A 20,341-nucleotide genomic window follows, 5' to 3' on the forward strand; every position below is an offset into this window, starting at 1 on the left:
TGTTTGCTCTAAACATCAAGGCTAAAATTTGGAGTTAACACCCACAGCATTTTGAATGCAAATAAATCCAGCTGGTGACCGGTCACGAGCAGTGTTTCCCAGGGGTTGGTGCTGGGGCCTGTCCTCTTCAATATATTGATGACCTGGATAAGAGCATTGAGTGCACCCTCAGTAAGTTTGCAGATGACACCAAGTTGGCTGGAAGTATTGATCTGCCTGGGGGTAGCGAGGCCCTACAGAGGGATCTGAACAGGCTGGAGAGCTGGGCTGAAGACAATGGGATGAGATTCAACAAGACCAAAATGCCGGGTTCTGCACTTTGGCCCCAACAACCCCAGGCAATGCTACAGGCTTGGGGCAGAGTGGCTGGAAGACTGTGTAGAGGAAATGGTCCTGGGGGTATTGATTGATGCTCGACTGGACATGAGCCAGCAGTGTACCCGGGTGGCCAAGAAGGCCACTGACATCATGGGTTGCATCAGAAACAGTGTTGCCAGCAGGAACAGGGAAGCAATTGCCCCCTATACTCAGCTCTGGTGAGGCTGTGCCTCGAGTCCACCTGTGTCCAGTTTTAGGCCCCTGTGTCCAGTTTTGGGCCCCTCGCTGCAAGAAAGACATTGAGGCCCTGGAGTGGGTTCAAAGAAGGGCTACAAAGCTGGTGAGGGATCTGGAGCACAGGCCTTATGAGGAGCGCTGAAGGAGCTGGGATTGTTCAGTCTGGAGAAGAGGAGGCTCAGGGGAGACTTTATTGCTCTCCATAACTACCTGAAGGGAGGTTGTAGTGAGCTGGGGGTCAGTCTCTTCTCTCATGTAACTGGTGATAGAACTAGAGGGAATGGCTTCAAGCTGCGCCATGGGAGATTTAGGCTGGATATTTGGAAATACTACTTCTCTGAAAGAGTGGTCAGGCAGTGGAATGGGCTGCCCAGGAAGGTTGTGGAGTCACCAACCCCAGAGGTGTTCAAGGAACGTTTGGATGTTGTGTTGAGGGACATGGTTTAGTGAGTACTATTGGTGACAGGTGGATGGTTGGACTGGATAATCTTATAGGTCTTTTCCAACTTTGGTGTTTCTGTGATTCTGTGATTTTCCCTGGGTTTTGGAAGAAAAGTCTTACCCTATCCTCTCCCTTCTTCAGATTTTGTAAGGCAAACCTGTTTCATTTAAGATGACAGTTCAGTGTGTATTCTGGTCAATACAGACCTCCTTGCAGCTTGGATTTGGATGCTACAAGCAAATAAAAATTCAGTCCCACAGCACTACACCTATTTTTTTTCCCACCAATTGGTTTATACTGACCTTCCCCAGAGGGCAGACTCCATTTTTAGGTGTCTGATTTCCTATCATTATTTGGCACAGTCTACATGCAAATCATTATGCCTAATAATTAGATGCTGTACTGCTTGGGGTTGTGACATGAGACTTTTGGAATTATTAATATTGTGCCTCTACTGTAATTCTTTCTCCTTCCCAAGGTTGTGTGTCATGCTCAGAAAATGCTGTGGTATATCAGACATCAGTATGAAAGCACCAAAAAAATTACCTTTCCTGTAATGATCTCTGTGCTGCAAATAAGGGCTCCTGCTTATTCCCAGTGATTCCTGAGCATTTTGAACCACACACTGGCTTCCTCTGACTACTGTGAATATTTAGAAACCCATTTTTTAATTGAAAATGCTATAAAAGCAATATACTGCAGATCATTTATCTTAGCCTTGCAGGCTGTGTTTGAACTCCTTGATGTAAATAATAACTAAGCAAATAAAGCTTCTCCTGATCAGCCTTCTGACCATAGCTGAAAGATTATTTCCTGATCTTCTCTCCAGCTTGACCTCAAATTCCACTGCAACATCAAAGGATAATCTAACAGCTTCTACCTGTCTCCACTTGAAGTTCAAATATATTCAATGTGTTTATCTTTTTGTTTGTCAGAATCAATCAGAAGCTCTCACTGATATCTGACAGTCCTTGTACTTAATTTTGCCTTTGACACTCACTGAAAATTTTGTCCTTGGATTTTAAATTTCTTCTTCTTTTGGTTCAAACTGTGTTTCTTTTATCTCTATAACAACAGGCACAATTTAATGAGGACTGCCAAACCCTCTCCTTTTTACGCATTTTAAATTAGTTCTGCTTCTCACTGAGTGTAAATCTCTTTCTAGAGACTTTTATATAGCAGCTCTTCTGTCCTTTTTTGCTGTTCGGTTTGTTTGCAGTGTGTTGAACACTGATTTCCTTTCTTTTTTCCTTGACTTTCTTATAACAGGTTCTTTTTTTTTTGTGGCTACATTACAACTGCACAGCTTGGGGATGGAGCTGGCATCTGAAAGAGCAGAGAGCCAGTGTAGCAGTCCTGATACAAAATGATGATACACCACAGAGAACTTGTAGTCCAGAAGGCCAACCATATCCTGGGTCGCATCAAGAGAAGTGTGACCAGCAGGTCGAGGGAGGTGATTCTGCCCCTCTACTCTGCTTTCATGAGACCCCAACTGGAGTATTGCGTCCAGTTCTGGGGCCCCCAACACAAGAAGGATATTGGACTGTTGGAGTGGGTCCAGAGGAGGGTCACAAAAATGATCAGAGGGCTAGAGAACCTCCCTTATGAGGACAAACTGAGAGAGTTGGAGATTTCAGTCCAGATAAGAGAAGGCTTTGGGAGGATGTCATAGCAGCCTTCCTGTACCTGAAGGGGCCTACAGGGAATCTGGGGAGGGACTTTTTATAAGGGCATGTAGTGACAGGACAAGGAGGAATGGCTGTAAACTGGAAGAGGTTGGATTTACACTAGATATTAGGAAGACATTCTTTACCGTGAGGGTGGTGAGACAATGGAACGGGTTGCCCAGAGTGGTTGTGGATGCCCTCTCCCTGGAAGCATTCAAGGCCAGGCTGGATGGGGCTTTGAGCAACCCGGTCTAGAGGGAGGTATCCCTGCTTATAACAAGGGGGTTAGAATTAGGTGATCTTTAAGGTCCTTTTCAACCCAAACCATTCTATTATTCTGTGATTCTGTGAGATGCTGTTCCATGGACTGGATGGGGTTGCCTGATGATTGCCCACTGATTTTCCAGTCTGCGTAGAGTTGCATGTCAATAGATGCAGAAATGACCGACTGGCCTAGAGCTGTTGTGTGGTATGAGAGACAGAGGGGGGACAGGCATGGCTGTATGTCACTGCTGTAGATATTATGTCATGCTATCCATGCATACCTCCAGAACTGACTTTCTCCTATTGGAGAGTTTCTGAAAGAACTCTTAACACTGGCTTTTAGCCCACAGATTTACCATAATGGGTCACTGTAGTCTGAAAAGCAGCGTTCAATTTTTTTCAAGAGCAATTTTTTCAAGTGAGGTATAGCATCTGGTGAGGATGAGATTCTGGTCTCTTTCTGCTAACAACAGTTTCACTTACTGCCATAGGGATTCTTTTATGAGCATTCACTCTCAGCTGTAAGTATCTGATTTTTTGTGATTTGTCTCATAACCTCTATCTGACTGTGAAGGAGAACCCCACTGATACATGGTTGCCAGTGTTAATGCTGTTTCTTGTGATGAAGATGTACATTACTTAGTGAGGTAATTTGTATAATGCCTATTAATTTACCTTCTACAAGAGACCACTCCACTTTCTCCTATCAGTTTTCAGAACATGATCTCCTCTCAAAATTGCACTGGTTTCCTGCACCCTGCTTAACTCCATCCAGTATCACAGCAGAGGTTTTTCCTTGTTCTCTACTGTGTCTTTCTTCATCGTACCCTACCCTCCTCTACAGCTGCATTAGAAGAACTCTTTTTAAAGTAAGAGGTTGGTTAGAGCCAAGTGAGAAAAATGGGAGAAAGTAGTTAGGGCACAGAGTTTACTCCACTGCTGCAGGTAAAATGCACAGCAGTGGACAAAAACATCCTCATCTTTTTCAGATCCATGCTCGTGATTCTTAATAGCACTACAAAAACTGAATTATAATAATTTCCACAGATACAGTAAAAATATTTTAAGTATCTGAGACTATATAATCACACATTCTTATTACCTGGACTCCTTTCATACTTACTGGCTTCTCCTCTCATGCGTTCTTGATAATCCCTTACCCTGCTGGTGACTTAGACTGTTAGAACTCAAGAGTTGCTTGTACTAAAGAGAATAGATCGGTTCTGGGTATTAGACACCTAAGGAGCCAATAAACTATTTTTCATAGCTGCCAGAGTACGGCAAATTTGATTGTAAATATTAAGAGTTTTCTTTTTTTTTTTTTTTACACAAAACTGTTCTATCAGAAGATTGTATGTCAGATAATAGCTAATCTCTCCAAGCCTCCCTTTCTCTAATGTGCTCATCTGTATTAACTACTAAATGCATTTGCCTTAGTAAACAGAACATCCTTACTTCATACTGTCAAAATTATGTCTTCAACATGTAGTCATGCAGGTCTATCACCAGCTTCCTGTTCAGGAGGAGTGGGAATGAATGGAGAAAGACCTACAGTAGGTCAACTCTCACAAGAGAGAAAGTAAAAGATCAAATTAATGGGAGCTGCTTTGGGAATTATCAGCAATTCCCATCTGTATCAATAATCACAAAAGAGCTGAGCAGCTCTGATTATTATATTACTTCATTCTGATTTTATGTTACTACACTTTGCTTTGTCCTCTCCCCAGAATAAAAATGCTCCATTGGTCTCATATCTTTGATCATCTCCTTCATAGGAACTACTATCCAGTCATTCAACCTCAGATTTCAGTTTATAGGACCATGGCCTACAACCTCTGGGATCCTGCTTTCATATAAATCTGTGTCACCAACATGAGGAAAACCTCACAGAGGGAATGAAGAACAAAGGGCGAAAGAGAAGAGTTTCCCATGGAAGTATTTGCTCAGAACAAAAAATACTGTGTGACAATACAAGTAATTGACGCACTTTAACTTGTAGCTAAGAGACTGAACAGATTTAGTTAATCCTCAAAAGAAAACAAATAAACAAACAAAAAAGCAAAACCACATCACTAAAAGCCTTCATAAGTAAATAAATAAACCTATATAATTTATCCCTTGAAAAATAAATCAGAATGTGATGTAAAAAAACCAATATGATAAACACTGTTGTTCTTTCCAGAAACCATTTGGATATGTCAGATGCAATTACTTTGATACTTATTTTATTTTATTCCAACAAAAAGGCTGAATTTGTGGGAGGTCATCTACTGCATTATATCCAGCCCTTCTTACTCATCTGAGCTGTTGTGCACGAGGGCTATGAGATAGTTGTCACCAAAAGCTGAGTGGTACCACATAAAGCAAAGCAAAACAAACAAACAAACCAAAAAAAAACAAGAATCTTCATTTTTCAGTGAGTACTGCATTCAAAAATCTTTGTCTTCCATTTACAGACTATCATTTTTACCTCACTGCTGTTGCACAGTCATGGATGCTATTTTTGTTATCCTAGTCTGTCAAGGTCTCAAGGTAGCAGTCAGGGAGTTTAACAGAATTTTTTTTTGTCCTTTGTCTATAAAGAATAGCCTAAAACCTTAAGTCCAGATTCTATCAGCAGGATTTGAGGAAGGCAAGAACAGCTTAAGAAGAAAGAGTTTAAGAAGAAATTAGCTTCTTGTCTGAAGCTAATGTAAAGGCAATGTGCCTGTTCATACGTGTACTGTTGGATCTTATTCATTGAATTAGCAAGAGGAGGATTAGACCCATAATACTCTTTCAAATCAGCAGGAGATGGGATAGGGCTAAAACTACTGATTATAACCTGCTTTCTTCAAAAACAATTTGCACATGAACTTGCAGGATTTAAATGCAAAAGATGTCTGTAAGCACTATGAGAAACCAGAAACTATGAAAACCAATTTTGAGTTGAAATTTACTGGGAAGATTATTCCATAGTGAAAAACAAATGCAACTTTCTGTTAAGTGTGTTCTTAAGCTTTGGAGTCCCCTTTGACTTTCAATTTAAAAATATGTTCTATATTAATTACAGTTTTAAAATTAAAGTGACAGGGAACCTAAAGTAGGGCTCCTTAGTGAAGATAACTGTCAAGGTAGTTAGAAAGAAAGTAACATAGCCTTAAATGAACACTGTAGAAAGAGTTCTAACCTCATTTAATGCAATGAACACCCACAGGGATCAGTGAGCCATTACTGCAGAAAAAGTTTAAAACTGCGAGTCAACCCCTGCCATCAGGAGTCTTTCAAATAAGATAGAAAATAAGTTCCCTAATACTAGTGATAAAGATTTATTATTTGTGCAGTGATACTAATGCGTGCTTATGGACAGAGATCAAGGTGACAACTATGCTCCAAAAACCTTAGCAGAAGGGGGGCAGGGACAGGGGTTCAAGCTGAATGGAGGAAAAAACCTGAATAGGAGTTAAATACACATTGTGACTCAGATGTTTTCTGTAGATGCTGCTTTGTAATGGGAATTCTGTTGTTGGAATAGTGGGATATATGATGTGTGACTGTAGAGACTGTCACTTGGATTCACATCACTTTGATAAACTGTGATGGGAATTTGGATCAGATATCTCTCAATGCATCATTGAGCCATCTCCAAAGATTTCAAGGTAGCTTATTCTTTGGCATCATCATCTGAAAGCATAAGTAAACTGAAGAGTTTTGACTGTGGACAGCTAAAAGTTAAAAGACATGAATCTCAGTCCATACATTTCTGTTTTCAGAAGCAGCAATCAAGATGCTCAGTGGCCAGTGATGGTGCTTCTTTGTAGTTCCTCAGACTCCATTTCCGATTGTCACTATAAAAAAAAATATTTTCTGACAAGATCAGTAAGTACATAAATTAAACTCGCCTTTTTCTCTGAGGTGCACAGAATGTTATTGTTGTTCCTTTATTTTCAATTTTTATTTTATTTACCTGGCAGTATATACGCACTTCAGCATTTATAAGTGCATGTATATTGTACACCTTCGGTCAGACTGTTGGTCAGTCTAATAAATATATTTGGTTTTTATAAAAAAGTCTGAAACTTGAGGTTGAAGTACCCAATGCCTGGTGTTAGAAATGATACTTCTGACTTTATTTTTGGTTTATAATTGAAGTTGACAGATCATTTCTAGTCTAAACAAATTCTACTTTTTTTCTCTTTATTGCAATTCTTATTATTATACTGCCTTAAGAAATGGAATATGTACTTCAGTATTTCTCGTACTTAGTCTATTAAGATACACATGCTATTCTATCTTTCCTTTTCAGTTTACATGCTCATAAATTTTTATGATGCTGCTGCAAAGGATTATCTGTAAATCAGATCATGCTCAAGTTTCATATCAGTATGTGCTAACTGTTATGGAGAAACAGTTCAAACCTATTTAACACACCAGACTGGAAATTTTCACTGTGAGGTATCTTACTGGGCATTTCTAAGGATTCTAATCACCACTAGCCTGAATAAACTACCTCACAATGTAGTTAAGTCCAAAACTGGATTGTTTACCAAGGAACGGAAAAAAAAAAAGATTCTGCAAACTGATGTTAGCATAGTCAACATAAAATGATACATGTTCGTAATTTGTTGTCCACAGAATGAAATAGTTCCTCATTATTCCTCTACTTGCCAAAATTATAAGAGAAAAAGATATAAAACACAGCTTCAATTACAAAACAGCCTATGTGCTTATCAGTGCTCAGCTCAAATGATTTTCTTCGGCAAACAATACTTTAGTGAAAAGCAATGCTGCTGCTTAAACATTTTGAACAATTATTCTAGGCTGAGAACAGTATGCAGTGGGATTTCTTTAATGATCTGAGATGCATCTCTCTGTAACTGTTACTCATGTCATAAAAGAACCTACAGCCAACCCCTGAGAAATGAAAAACTATGATGTGAACCAAATGAAGGCACCAAATGAAGCTCCTGGAGACCTACAATGGCTTACTCACATACTCAGTAGGAATACAGATGTGCTATCCATGTTGATGTAAGGAATGGCACAGTGACTGCTGGGGCCTGCAGAGTCTGCAAGCCAGAAGGTGAGGCTGTGGTTGACATCAGTTTTTATGTCCCTTGGACAGAGGCACATTGCAAAGGCATCTTCAGTTAAGCAAATCCAAGTAAAAACGTATGAGATGCCAAACCTGAGAGAAAGTATGGGATGAGAGGGCAGGCAGAGTGCTATTCCAACCTCTGCTAGTGACTTACTGAATAAGCTCAGGTGTGTTTCTTAAACTCTTTTGGCCGCAGTCACACTGTTCACTATGGAAAATCTAGTTACTGTCTATTTACTGTTCTCAGCTCCAAAATGGACCTTTATAGAAAGGATAGAGTCAGACTTTGGCAAAGGCACAGGGATAATTGTTAACAAACATAACTGTAAGACGGGACGTTATGATTGAATAAAAGGAAAAAAAGTCACTATGAGGGTGGTCAGACACCGCAACAGGTTGATCAGAGAGACTGTGGAGTCTCTGTCCTTGGATATATTCAGAATTTGACTGGAAAAGGGCATGGACAATGTGATCCAACTTCAAAGTTAGTCCTGTTTAGAGTAGGCCAGGCTATATGACCTCTAGCAATATTTTTTCTGCAATTCTATGATTACACAATGAGCCAGCAGCTCTTAACAGCAGGTGGACTCTCAGCGCTTTCTTTGAGATGAAGTACCATGAAATATGCAGTCTGAATATAGTTCTTTGCACTTCCATTTCCCCTCCCTTTCCTTGACTTCTCTCGTACATTGAGTTTCTGTGAGGCATAAGGTACCTAAAATCCCCACAGAGAGACTGTTTTATATTTATTGAGTGTACATGGAGCACTTAGTTAAGTCTCCTAGGGACATTGCACAAATAATAATAAAAATTCTATAAGACTGCAAAAAGATTTTTTGCAGTAGAAAGTCTAATGCTAACCAATCCAAGGCAGATAAAATGCCCAGTTAGCTTCGGTATTATAGCTTCACTTCTGCTCAGTGTCATTATCAATTTCCCTCTATCTTCCCCCAAATTTTGATGAGTTACCATTTAGTATTCGGAGACTATGGAAATACAGACTAGACTAAGAGCATGTTCTTTCTTGCTCTGTGCTGTCTTTGTGAGAGTTTAAAATGAAGCAGATAATGTGATCTAGTACTCAAATGACTGCCTTTAAAAAAAGAATTACTGGATTCCACTTAATTACATTTCTCGTTTAATTGTAGGCCTTCTTCAGCTTTAGTGTAGCACAATACATTTTTATAACTACATTTATGTACCATGTGCATTATAAAGCTTTGTTGTATTTCTGCTAAACAATTTCTGTGCTACTGGATGTTGGAGGTGTTTGCAAAAAGTCCGTTTAAGCTCTTTTTGGACAGTGTAGCCAGGCCTTCATTTTTGGAAAATGAATTTGAATTTTGAAAGGTATTAGAAATATCCAAGCTCTGTCTGCAGGCTATGTAAATCTGACAAGGCTAACTTAGGTCCTGCAGCACATGAATGCAGTTAAATTCCACCTCTAATGTCCCCTTGGGTACAACATAGTTGCGGTTGTAACATATAAACTGGCCTACCCAAAATATGCCCAGGTATCAACTGGAACCCAGAATATGGGGGAACCTGGGGAAGACCCCTTTAATTGGCTCAGCTTGAACCTACGCAACCCAACCCAAACTCAGTTACATCACATGAATTATGCCATCATCCCACCTGCCCAATGGCTTCCTGATGCACCAAATTTTCTTGTTACCTTTCAAAAGACCGTGGACTCCTTGTCTCCAATAGAGTCCTGGAACAGACATTATTTCTGCATTCAATGTAACCTAGATCTGCAGTGCAGGAGCTGATGGCAGGTGAACTAAATGTTATTGTGCTCTGTTCAGTTTTGAAATGGTGTTACTCTGAGCATTCATGGAGAAAGCTCAGATGAGCAAAAAATAGGCCAGTGTTTGCTATAGGAGAGTGGGCTAGAGTCTGTTCGGGCTCATCAGCATGACTAAAACTGTTGGCTAAATAACAGCTTGCCAAATTCTTCTGAACTGCTTGTCTCTTTGTTGTTTCCATGCCCCTGAGAACAAAGCTCAGAGATCAACACCCACGTGCACAGTGGCCTCACAGACAATCCCTGGAGAAGTCTAACAGAATAATAAATATAATTTCTTCTGCACAATTCAATTCACACACAGAATAGACCAGGAAGACAGGAGAAAAGCCTTGGCCATTTTCAGAGGGTCTGATGCTTGCCTGAACTGATTGACAACACCTCATCTGATGATAATCATTCATCACAAAAAAGCCCATTACTCACTCAGCTCTAAATTAGCTCTCACTAAATAGTACAGATTCTGTAAACTGTCACCGACTGATCATATTACCACAAATAAACCTGCTGAAATGGACTCCAATCCTGACTATGAACCATTACTTCCCAGTTTGGCTGAAGGTCCAGACAATGCATAAGTTTTTATCCTTTGGTTTGCAAATCCGCTCCTGTGTTTCTCAGTTCTGTGTTCTGACTTCCCATTAATTCTCATCAGGAGGCTTGACTAAATTTCTAAATATCAAAACCTGCCTGCTGAGAAGCTGCATGCCCCTTGCTAACCGCTGCCTCTGATAACATTTATGGGCCACTGAAACAATGGAACCACACCAGGCTGGTGTGTGAGCTGCAAACAAATCTTGCAGAGGATAATGGACATTATCATGCTCTACTCTGCACAAGATAAGAATATCCGCAGTACTCTAAAAGCTTCCAGAACAAAAGATAACACTTAGCTTATTTTCTCTCAATAATTTATTTACACATGCAAGAAACACACATTTGCCCTTTATCACATAGATACATTCAAACTGAAGCAAATGAACAGAAACAAGCTATCTTATCCCTGGGCTAGGGGGAAAAAGAAGACATTTTCTATTGTTCTTCCTATTCAGAAAACCAGGGGGACACATAAACTCTATGAAAATAAGAATCATTTAGTATCAAGACAAAAAAAAGGAAAGAGAAAAAGGGAAGTAATATATATTTTATATGAATCAGAGATATTTCAGACAGAATTTCAAATCCCAAAATGCATTTCTAACTCCGCCAGAAATAAATGTCTTCTTTTGAGCAATAAACTGAGCTAACTTGACATGAAACCAGATATTTATTGGAAAGAAAAATATAGACACTGGAAGATCAGTCTGAGGAGAACTAGGGTCTCATAATACCTGGTCAGGTGTTGGTGAATTTGTCGATGAATAAGTTCATTTGGCAGTCATATTTACCTTTGCTGATGCTATCCTTTTCTTCCCATGAATAGGCATGTCTTATTCTTCCTTGAATTCCCAACCTTAAATATATGAAAATCTGCCCCAAGTGTCTATACAGACCTCTTTTAACATGGATGTATACTTGGGGAAAATGAGATTATGAAATAATTCAGCCTCTTTATTGCCTTGTGGCAAGGATAATGCCAAAATTAATGGTTCGCTCTGCTCCTTTTCACCTCCAAAAGCCATTACCTGTCAAAGATCTTTAAGGCTCAGGACTGCCTGCTGCTCAAGGCTGAGCAGACCCCAAGCTGGCACTGCCCTGACCCCGTTCTCTGCTAATCCTTTCTTCTGAATCATCTAGTCCAATTCATCTAGGTGCTCTCATCATCCCCTGCCTGCTCTCTGTTAAAAGAAGAATGCCCTATTGTTCCTTTTTAATGAATGTCCAGATGACAGAGTGTTCATTCAGTTGCCTTTGTGAGGTTCTCAATTCTGAAGAATTGTCGCTACCCAGTGCTACTCCAATCTCTGCCAGCAAGAATTGCAGCCCATCGCTGTGCATTAGAGGAACAGGGGTTTGAGGTTAAGCATTTACATGCTGTGACTTCCGCTCCTTCCTCCAGCAATGGAAATGTAGTTGGTGCTGGGATAACTTAATTACCTTCATGCTTTTGCTGTTAACACTTTAAGAAAATTAAAAAATTCAACCTCAAAAACTAGTAGTAGGAGTTGATCTGAGATTTGATCTTCGTCTCTCAACCTGTTTCTTTTTCACTGTTTTTTTTTGTGTTTTTGTTGTTGTTGTTGTTTTGTTTTTGTTTTTGTTTTTTGTTTTGTTTTTGGTAGCTTGAGACTGCATTTGACTGCTCTTGTTTTGTCTGTGCTTGAGTGTTTTCAGTTTCATGCCTGGTTGCCTGCCTACCTGAGCACTACTGAGAGCACGCTTTTCACTGTGAAAGGAATGCATATGTTTGCCTGCCTGCTTGAACCAGGAGCTGTTTCTATGGGGAAAAAGAACAATTGCTGTTGGATTAAAGACAGGCATTTCTTTCTGAAAATTGATCTTGTTGACAACAGCTGAGGTTCACTAAGATGAATGCAAAGATGTGTGATGTATGTTTATCTGTTCCAGCCTGTCCAGTTTTTCATGTAAGGAGGGAGTGCAATTCCTTGCATTGAGAGAAAGGATTGTTTCATCACCCTTAGGGTTAAAAGGCTTGAAGTTGTGAAGAAAGCTATGAAGGATGATGGATCCTCCCATAATCTCAGCTGCAAATTATTCCTTTTTGTGCTGAATGAGATAAACTCATAAAAAAAATGAGATTGTAGCAACTTTCCATGCCTACAGCTCTGTATGGCTAACACTTTTCCCCAAAGGCCTTGAACGTGGTTTCTGTCAAGAGTAATTTAAAGACCCTTATTTCTTTGTAACTTGGAGCAAAACAAGTTTGTGGTCCGTTGGTGCTACAGCAAGAGGAGGTGTGTATTCCTTCTAGTTTTGTGTTATGTTTTTGGTGTGTGTGGGGATAGGAAATCAATCAGCACTCCTTCCCAAAGACTGAACAGCACTTTGTTTTCCACCTGCAAAACACTCTCAAGAAAGTGGAAAACAACAGGAAGAAACAACGTAACCAATGTTACTGCAGAAGTCTAAATAATGGCTGAAACTAAAATCTTCATCACATACTTACTCAGACTGGTTCATTCTGAGGAAAAAAAACAACAAAAATGCATGGAACTAGGAGACATATCACAACATTATAGAAAGAATGAATCCATTACACTGGATTGTAAGTTCCTTAAGTAAATGAGAAAGCTCCATAAATAAAGACTTGTAAGTTTCATAAATAAAGACTACAATACAAAACAAACACAGCATATAAGATTGCCCTTATCAAGGTTTGAAAATTTGTTTAAAGTTGTATGGTTAATGACAGCAACTAAAATCAAAGGTTCTCAGCTGTTTTATTAGGATTTACTCTTTGGTTTTACACTTTTATTTTTTTCTTTCTCTAGCATTATCTTCTTTTTCTCTGGTCAGTGAAAACTGATAATTTCAGTCACTTCTAGGCTTATGCAGTCTAACTAAGCACTTATCTGCTTAATTATTAGTTTGGCTTTTCTTATCCTTATGATCATAGAATCACGGAATCGTCAAATCACTAAGGTTGGAAAAGGCCTACAAGATCATTCAGTCCAACCATCCACCTATCACCAATAGTACTCACTAAACCATGTCCCTCAGTACAACATCTAAATGTTCCTTAAACACCTCTGGAATTGGTGACTCCACCGCCTCCCTGGGTACCCATTCCAGCACCTGACCACTCTTTCAGAGAAGTAGCATTTCCTAACATCTGGCCTGAATCTCCCCTGGCGCAGTTTGAAGCCATTCCCTCTACTCCTATCACTATTTACATGAGAGAAGTAGCCGACCCCCAGCTCACTACCACCTCCCTTCAGGTAGTTATAGAGAGTGATAAGGTCTTCTCTGAGCCTCCTCTTCTCCTTTTTCCCTAGTATATCACTGAAGTCCACACACGTTCCTAAAACCAGTTCTCTCATCCTCCAACCCTGCTTTATGTAGAATTAGAAGTGTGAAACTTAGAAACACACTGTGTACTGGCATTTTTCAAGTGGCCTTGGCTGGTCTATGTTTTCAGGAAATCAAATGCATAACATCAAGTTTGAATGAGTCTTCTGTATATGGTAGCGCAAAAGTTTTGAGTTGCCACCTTGTAGAATTCTCTAATTATTCTTCATCTACTTTCAGACAGAATCATTGTTCAACAAACTAATTACTACTATGGGTGATGTGATGTCATTTGTTCATGCTGTAGCATGTTCTGATGGCTAGTCAGATCTGCTCCTTACCACTTCTATGGACAAATTCAAAGTTTGTGTCCTATATTAACTTCTGATCTTCTTCACTTTTATTTCCTGTTGGTTCCTATTTTGCATACTTCCAATGGACATTTTTGTACTATTACATTAAGTACTCAGCAGCACTTTCTGCAGTAAGCCCAGTCACCTGAATTAGGAAAAAAAAAGTTTTTATTTTGTTGTATAAATAAGTTATCCAAATAATACAGAAGTCATCATATTAACTGCTACAGAATTCTTTCTGTTTTTAGAGCAGCATTTTTAACTATAATAGAGATGTTGTTTAGGAAGTGAAGAATTTCTTTGCTATGAACAGTTTTCTCGAAGAAATGGCAGCTGGGACAGAAACTCCAGATTAGCATTTCTCTCTGATGATCTTTGAAGTGATCTGGTAAGATTCAGGCTCTTCACTGTCACCATCTAGGGAAGGGAATGTGCATCTTTGACGTATTTCTACCAACCCTTTGTGATTTTTCTTGTGAGTTGGAAATAACTTTTTCAGTGTGGAATTTAATGATCTCCAATCTAAATTGTTTTCTAGTGATTTCTACCCCTCTTTGCTAATGCTATGGAAGGAAATGTAACACATTTTCAGTCTTGGATTTATGTATGTCTGAAGTCATAACTCAGTTCCTGGAATAGAGGTATTAGACATTACTGGGGTCAAGTGTAATTTTGATGTAAATGGAACCACCAGATTTTTTCTTGATTCTTCCAAACACATTATCTTTTGTCCAGAACCATTTCACAGGTTTTGTTTCTTTTTATGAGGACAAATATCAATTCATCAATTCATGTTGATATATCTGGAATTGAATTCCATAGTCTTATCTAAGCGGCAGAATATTCTGAGATATAGCTTGGAAGAGCTCTCACTCTTAACAAAGTAATCAAAAATTTTTTATATATATATACATTATACATATATGTTAAAAAAATATTTAAAACAATAAACTTCCAAAAGTCATTTCACAGAGTACAATCCTATGCTTACATAAGAGAGTTTTTCCCTCCATCCTCATCAGCATCCCATATCTAGTTCCTTACATGGCCTAAAAGCTCAACCCTGAAGAACTCTGAAAAGTCTTATTCATATTCTGTGTATATCAGGTTTTAATTTTTGGAAGATATGTAGCCTTAATATTCTGTCCATATGCTATGTCACCTGGCTTAGGGGAGCATTGGGAAGGAAAAATCCAACACAAATGCACACACTTATCTTTGTTATCCTTAGAATCACATTTGTAATTTCTATCAAGCCTCCTGTAGGTTTTGTAAATGTTCCTCTGAAATCTTCCCAGTTATTAGTATGTCATCCAGATAACAGAGAACACCATTTACCCCCTGCCTTACTTAGCTCATTATTCTTTGAAACACAGCAGGTGCTTTTTTTCTGTTCATACCTAAATAGCCCCTTATGTGTGTTTGTCGTCAGAGACTTTTTTATGCCAACTGCAAAGCCACCTGCTTTTGGGGCATGTCCTGCTTGGTAAACATCTCTGCACTTTCAAAAGTGCTTCAGAAAACCAAATCTTCTGCTACAGGAATCTCTTACTGTCCAGCTGGAAGCAATGAGCTCTGTTCTCCTGTCCCCTAAAAAATGCAATCGGAGCAGCTCATTCACTGACATCCAGGGGACAACATGGGCTCTGGGTTCCAACGTGCACCAACCTGCATTTCCAGCAGCCTCTGCAGAGCTTCTGGCCCAGGTCTCCTGAGAAGCACAGAAATGAATTTGCCCCTTACAGAAGACACTGATACCTGTTAATAAACTACATCTACAATGGACATGACTGCAGTTTGAATTTTCTTACCTTGTTACGCAGCTGATTAACTACTATCCAACATAATTTAGGCATAGAGAAACAACTGCTGTCCACCATTTTCAATTAAGATTGCATTTAATGGAAACCAAATGTATTTATAAATTACTGTGATGGGAAGACTTGTTAATCATCACTTATCCTTACACTATCACTATAGATAGTGCACCATGTACGTTCATTTTCAACTGTGCACAGCCAGTGCTCAGTTATCCATGGGCAGCTGGCAGATTAACTGTGTCACAAATGCAGGAGTGCTGGAGAGGCTAGCTCAGTTCTATCAGGATTACTCGTGAAAATGTAGTGCTGTGAAGTGTTGAGCTGCATTAGTCTCACAGGTTTCACAGTGACCTAGCCAGGGTGTATACAGAGGAACAGAGACATCCTCAGCCTACAGCAACATGGGCAGGAAAAACTGTAAGGCCCAAATAGGCACAATATGGCTGAAGAAGTTCTACTTGAATGTGTGCAGATGTGCTGCTTCTAGGGACCTCATACCAATTTGAGTAGTATTATATGAATTTTGCTTGCCATCGTGGATCTGATCTTCCACAAGAGCTCATAATAAATTTTATAGAGCTATGCATATCAATGCAGAAGATGACAAATAGATCCACAGAAATCACCTCAGCATTGATAAGAAACTTTATGTCTAATTGAGGAACAGCCACACCACCTTTTTAATTAGAATCACAGAATTGTAGAATCGTCAAGGTTGAAAATGACCTCCAAGATCGTCTAGTCCAACTGTCTACCTACCACCAATATTTCCACACTAAACCATGTCCCTCAGGATCACATCTACCCTTTTCTTAATCACTTCCAGGCACAGTGACTCTCCCACCTCCCAGGGCAGCCCATTCCAATACCTCACCACTCATTCTGATAAGAAATTCTTCCTATTATCCAACCTGAGCCTCTCCTGATGCAAATTGAAGCCATTCTCTCTAGTCATCTATCATTAGTTGTGTGAAAGAAGAGACTTACCCTCACCTCACCTCAAACTCTTTTCAGGTAGTTGCAGAGAGCGATGAGGTCTCTACTGACCCTCCTGCAGACTAAACAATCCCAGCTCTCTCAGCTGAGACTCATAAGATTTGTGTTCCAGGCCCCTCACCAGTTTTGTTGCTCTTCTCTTGACATGCTCCAGGGCCTCAATGTTTTTGTTGTAGTGAAGGGCCCAAACACAATACTCGAGGTGCAGCCTCACCAGAGCTGAGTACAGAGAGATGATCACTTCACTGCTCTGCTAACAACGCTATTTTGATAGAAGCCAGGATTCCATTGGCCTTCTTGGCCATCTGGGCACACTACTAGCTCATGTTCAGCTGAGTGCTAACCAACACACCCAGATCCTTTTCCTCCACTTAGCTTTCTAGATACTCTGCCCCAAGCCTGTCGCATTGTGTGCGGTTCTTGTGACTAAAGTACAGAACCTTGGTCTTGTGGAACTTCATCCCATTGAACTATCTTACTGAAATGTTTACCTTGATAGGTATTCCCCAGGTTTCTCTAACATACATTGCGTTCTAGCCTCTTCAATCACCTATCCTTCTGGTACTGATGCTTAAGTGGGTGCTCTAGTCTTATGCTTTAATTCCACAATTTAGTGGAGACACAGTGAGCTGACTCGGAGAATGGACTCAGATTCCAACATTTGATTTCTGGAGTTAGCTTAAACCAGATTATTGAGCAATTTGGTACATGATTGCCTGAGTGTTTTTTACCAGAATAATGGTGGCAGTTGTGCAGAGGGGGAAATGAAAGACTGGAACTGTGGTGAGAGAACTACTTCAGAATGTAGCACTGCTCTGGGCAAATTAAAAGTGCCTGCAGAAATCAGATGTTGCTCCCAGATATCAAACTGATTATGGAGTCTTTTGTTAAAAGATACTGAAACAACCAGTAACAGAAAACATTTTTGTCAAACACAAAAAGAGTGTTTTAGCCTTATTCTTGGCTTTCCAGATAAAACACATTGTCCTGTTTGAAAAAAAAAAAAAAATGTAGTAAGTTTATAATGGTTTCCTTAGGAAGATCCACAATGTCTTTATAGAGTATAATATACTCTATTTCAGTAAGTTCCGTGTAAAACTACGTCTTTAAGCATCCTTTGTATTTTATATTTGGCAATGTTAGAAAAATAACTTTTGTACAGTGAAACCTTCTGTACTGTTTCTGTAAAACTACTGTCAAAGCCTGAATCTCTTTCATAGCTTTTATTTGCATTATAATCCCTTCAACGAAAACTGCTTATTTTTGTTGCTTATTTTTTAAATTCAAAAATTTGCCATTTCTCTGATTTGTGTTTTACTGTGGGTTTCATTTCATTAGGATAACAGTAACTCCCAACATATAAAAATGAAAGGCAACTAACAAAGGGAAATAATTTTTCCTTCCTTACTGCAGGAGGTGTAAATCATAACTGGAATTAAAGACTATGTTGTGGTCACGCACTTTTTACATCCTTACTCTACAAGAGAAAAACAAATCCATGAGATTTAAAGACAGCAATAAGAAATTGTCCAGTTCCTACAGGAAGTGCCTTTCATGCAATTGCTCTCCTTAGTCACTTAAAAAAAAAATTATAGATGTTTTCCTCAAACTTGATATCCATTCTAATTCAATTTAAATAATGCCAATACTAAAATCTCATTCTAAATTTAAGAAAAAGAACACCTACTGAAAGAAAGTTGAAACATGTGAGAATTATAAATTCAATCTAGCTGGCTTTATAATGGCAAAGATCAAGAAGTATTCTCATTTCTGTAATACACAACTGGTAAGAAGCCGGCAATGGAGGGAGGAATGTAATCACTTTTTTTATAATTCTTTTTCCTTGGGCTTTGTTACATAATCCCAAGCAAGAACAAGGCAATGAGCTATATTTATTAATGATGAGTCTGAGTCAGTACTTTCTTACACCGCTCTAAAAGAGGTATGATTACACTGGTGTTGCATTGAATTCAATCCGCAGAAAATTCAGATTTGCCCCTTGCCTTGTCATTTGAAACAGTGCTCAATTGGTCCACAGATTTCAGGGCTACGGTGAGCACAATTAAAGGACGACAAAGTTTTGCTGATGCTTGTTGCAAACTGACTTAGACAGCTGTGATTTGAGAATGAAATAGTAGAGGAACAGAGTAGCACAGATTTATCTACTGAGCTAAACAAACAACAACAAAAAATATCATCCAAGGAACCAACAAAAATAAAGAGAGCAGGCAATCAATGAAGGCTAAGCAGAAGAAGAAATTTGATGAATTAGTAAAAGATGGGGTGAGTGTCATCAAATAGAAAAATGTATGTGCGTGTGGAATAGGATAGTAAGACTGAAAGTTTGCATCATCTTACAAAATGTTTTTGAAACATTGAGGTGCGTATATCTTTTAAGAAATACAATATTGTTGCTTGTACTATCATGCAGTCTCCTTCAGGGTAGACCAAAGGAATCCACTCATTGCTCCTGAGTTTTTAGCAAAAACCTTGTCTTGGGCCAGGACTGCTTATTAAGGAGTGGGGTTAATGTCACAGCTGAATGGTCAGGAAAGTGTTATTCTGTCTGCCATTTGTGACCTCCTGTCTATGCAGGTAGAATAAAAAAATTTAGGTGAGAAAACATCCAGCTATATATCACTGAATTCTCTTTCTAAAGGAAATTACCTAGAAGAATCTGAAATCTACAATTGGCTGCCTGAATTAGAACAGTAGATAGATGTCAATTATCATTATCACATAGAATGCAGACAAAATAAAGAGTGACTATATTTGCATAAGTATAATCCCATGGCCATTATCTTCAGCAGAAAAATCACCCACAGCTTCATTACCTTTGCAGACATTTTAACAATAATTGTAAATGGGTGAAATAACCATTTCTCTTATTTTTCAATTTAATCTCCCATTTTTGAACTTCTAACATATTTAAATATTTTTGAAACAGATTATAGATTCATTCCAGAAACTGTCGCAGAAAAAATATGTATTTCTACCATTGAAGACAGTAAGGTTACATGCTGTGTGTAAACAAACAATATTTGTTTCACCATGACTGGAAATGGAAACCCTGCTCCAGCTACAGCCATATCATGGTAATCATTTCAAAGTAGTTTGTGGAAATTATAATAAAGTTTAAATATAGCACGCATTGACAGAGTACATGTGCACTTATCCAGCTAAACATACTTTCATTAAACGGAACCAAGGGGAAACTCCTCCATTCACAAAAGCCACTCATTGCGTTGACAGTTCAACACAAATGGCTAACAAATTAAGGATTATGCTCTCACTAAAAGATGGAGATGGAATCCTGTTTGATATGGATTGCTGATTTAATCCATGGAGTCAACACTAAAACTTCTCAGTACTTCTGAATGATGTAATGATGTGATAAATACTTTTTCCCTTCCCTTCCCTTCCCTTCCCTTCCCTTCCCTTCCCTTCC

General features: G+C 39.0%; 1 protein-coding gene across 1 annotated transcript in view; it reads right to left on the bottom strand.

The window, feature by feature from the left end:
- KCND2 (potassium voltage-gated channel subfamily D member 2) overlaps positions 1-20,341 on the bottom strand; it is a 346,823-nt gene that overhangs the window by 32,332 nt on the left and 294,150 nt on the right. The window lies entirely within an intron of this gene.

This window comes from Meleagris gallopavo, chromosome 1 (genome assembly GCF_000146605.3).
Source record: "Meleagris gallopavo isolate NT-WF06-2002-E0010 breed Aviagen turkey brand Nicholas breeding stock chromosome 1, Turkey_5.1, whole genome shotgun sequence".
Taxonomy (NCBI): domain Eukaryota; kingdom Metazoa; phylum Chordata; class Aves; order Galliformes; family Phasianidae; genus Meleagris; species Meleagris gallopavo.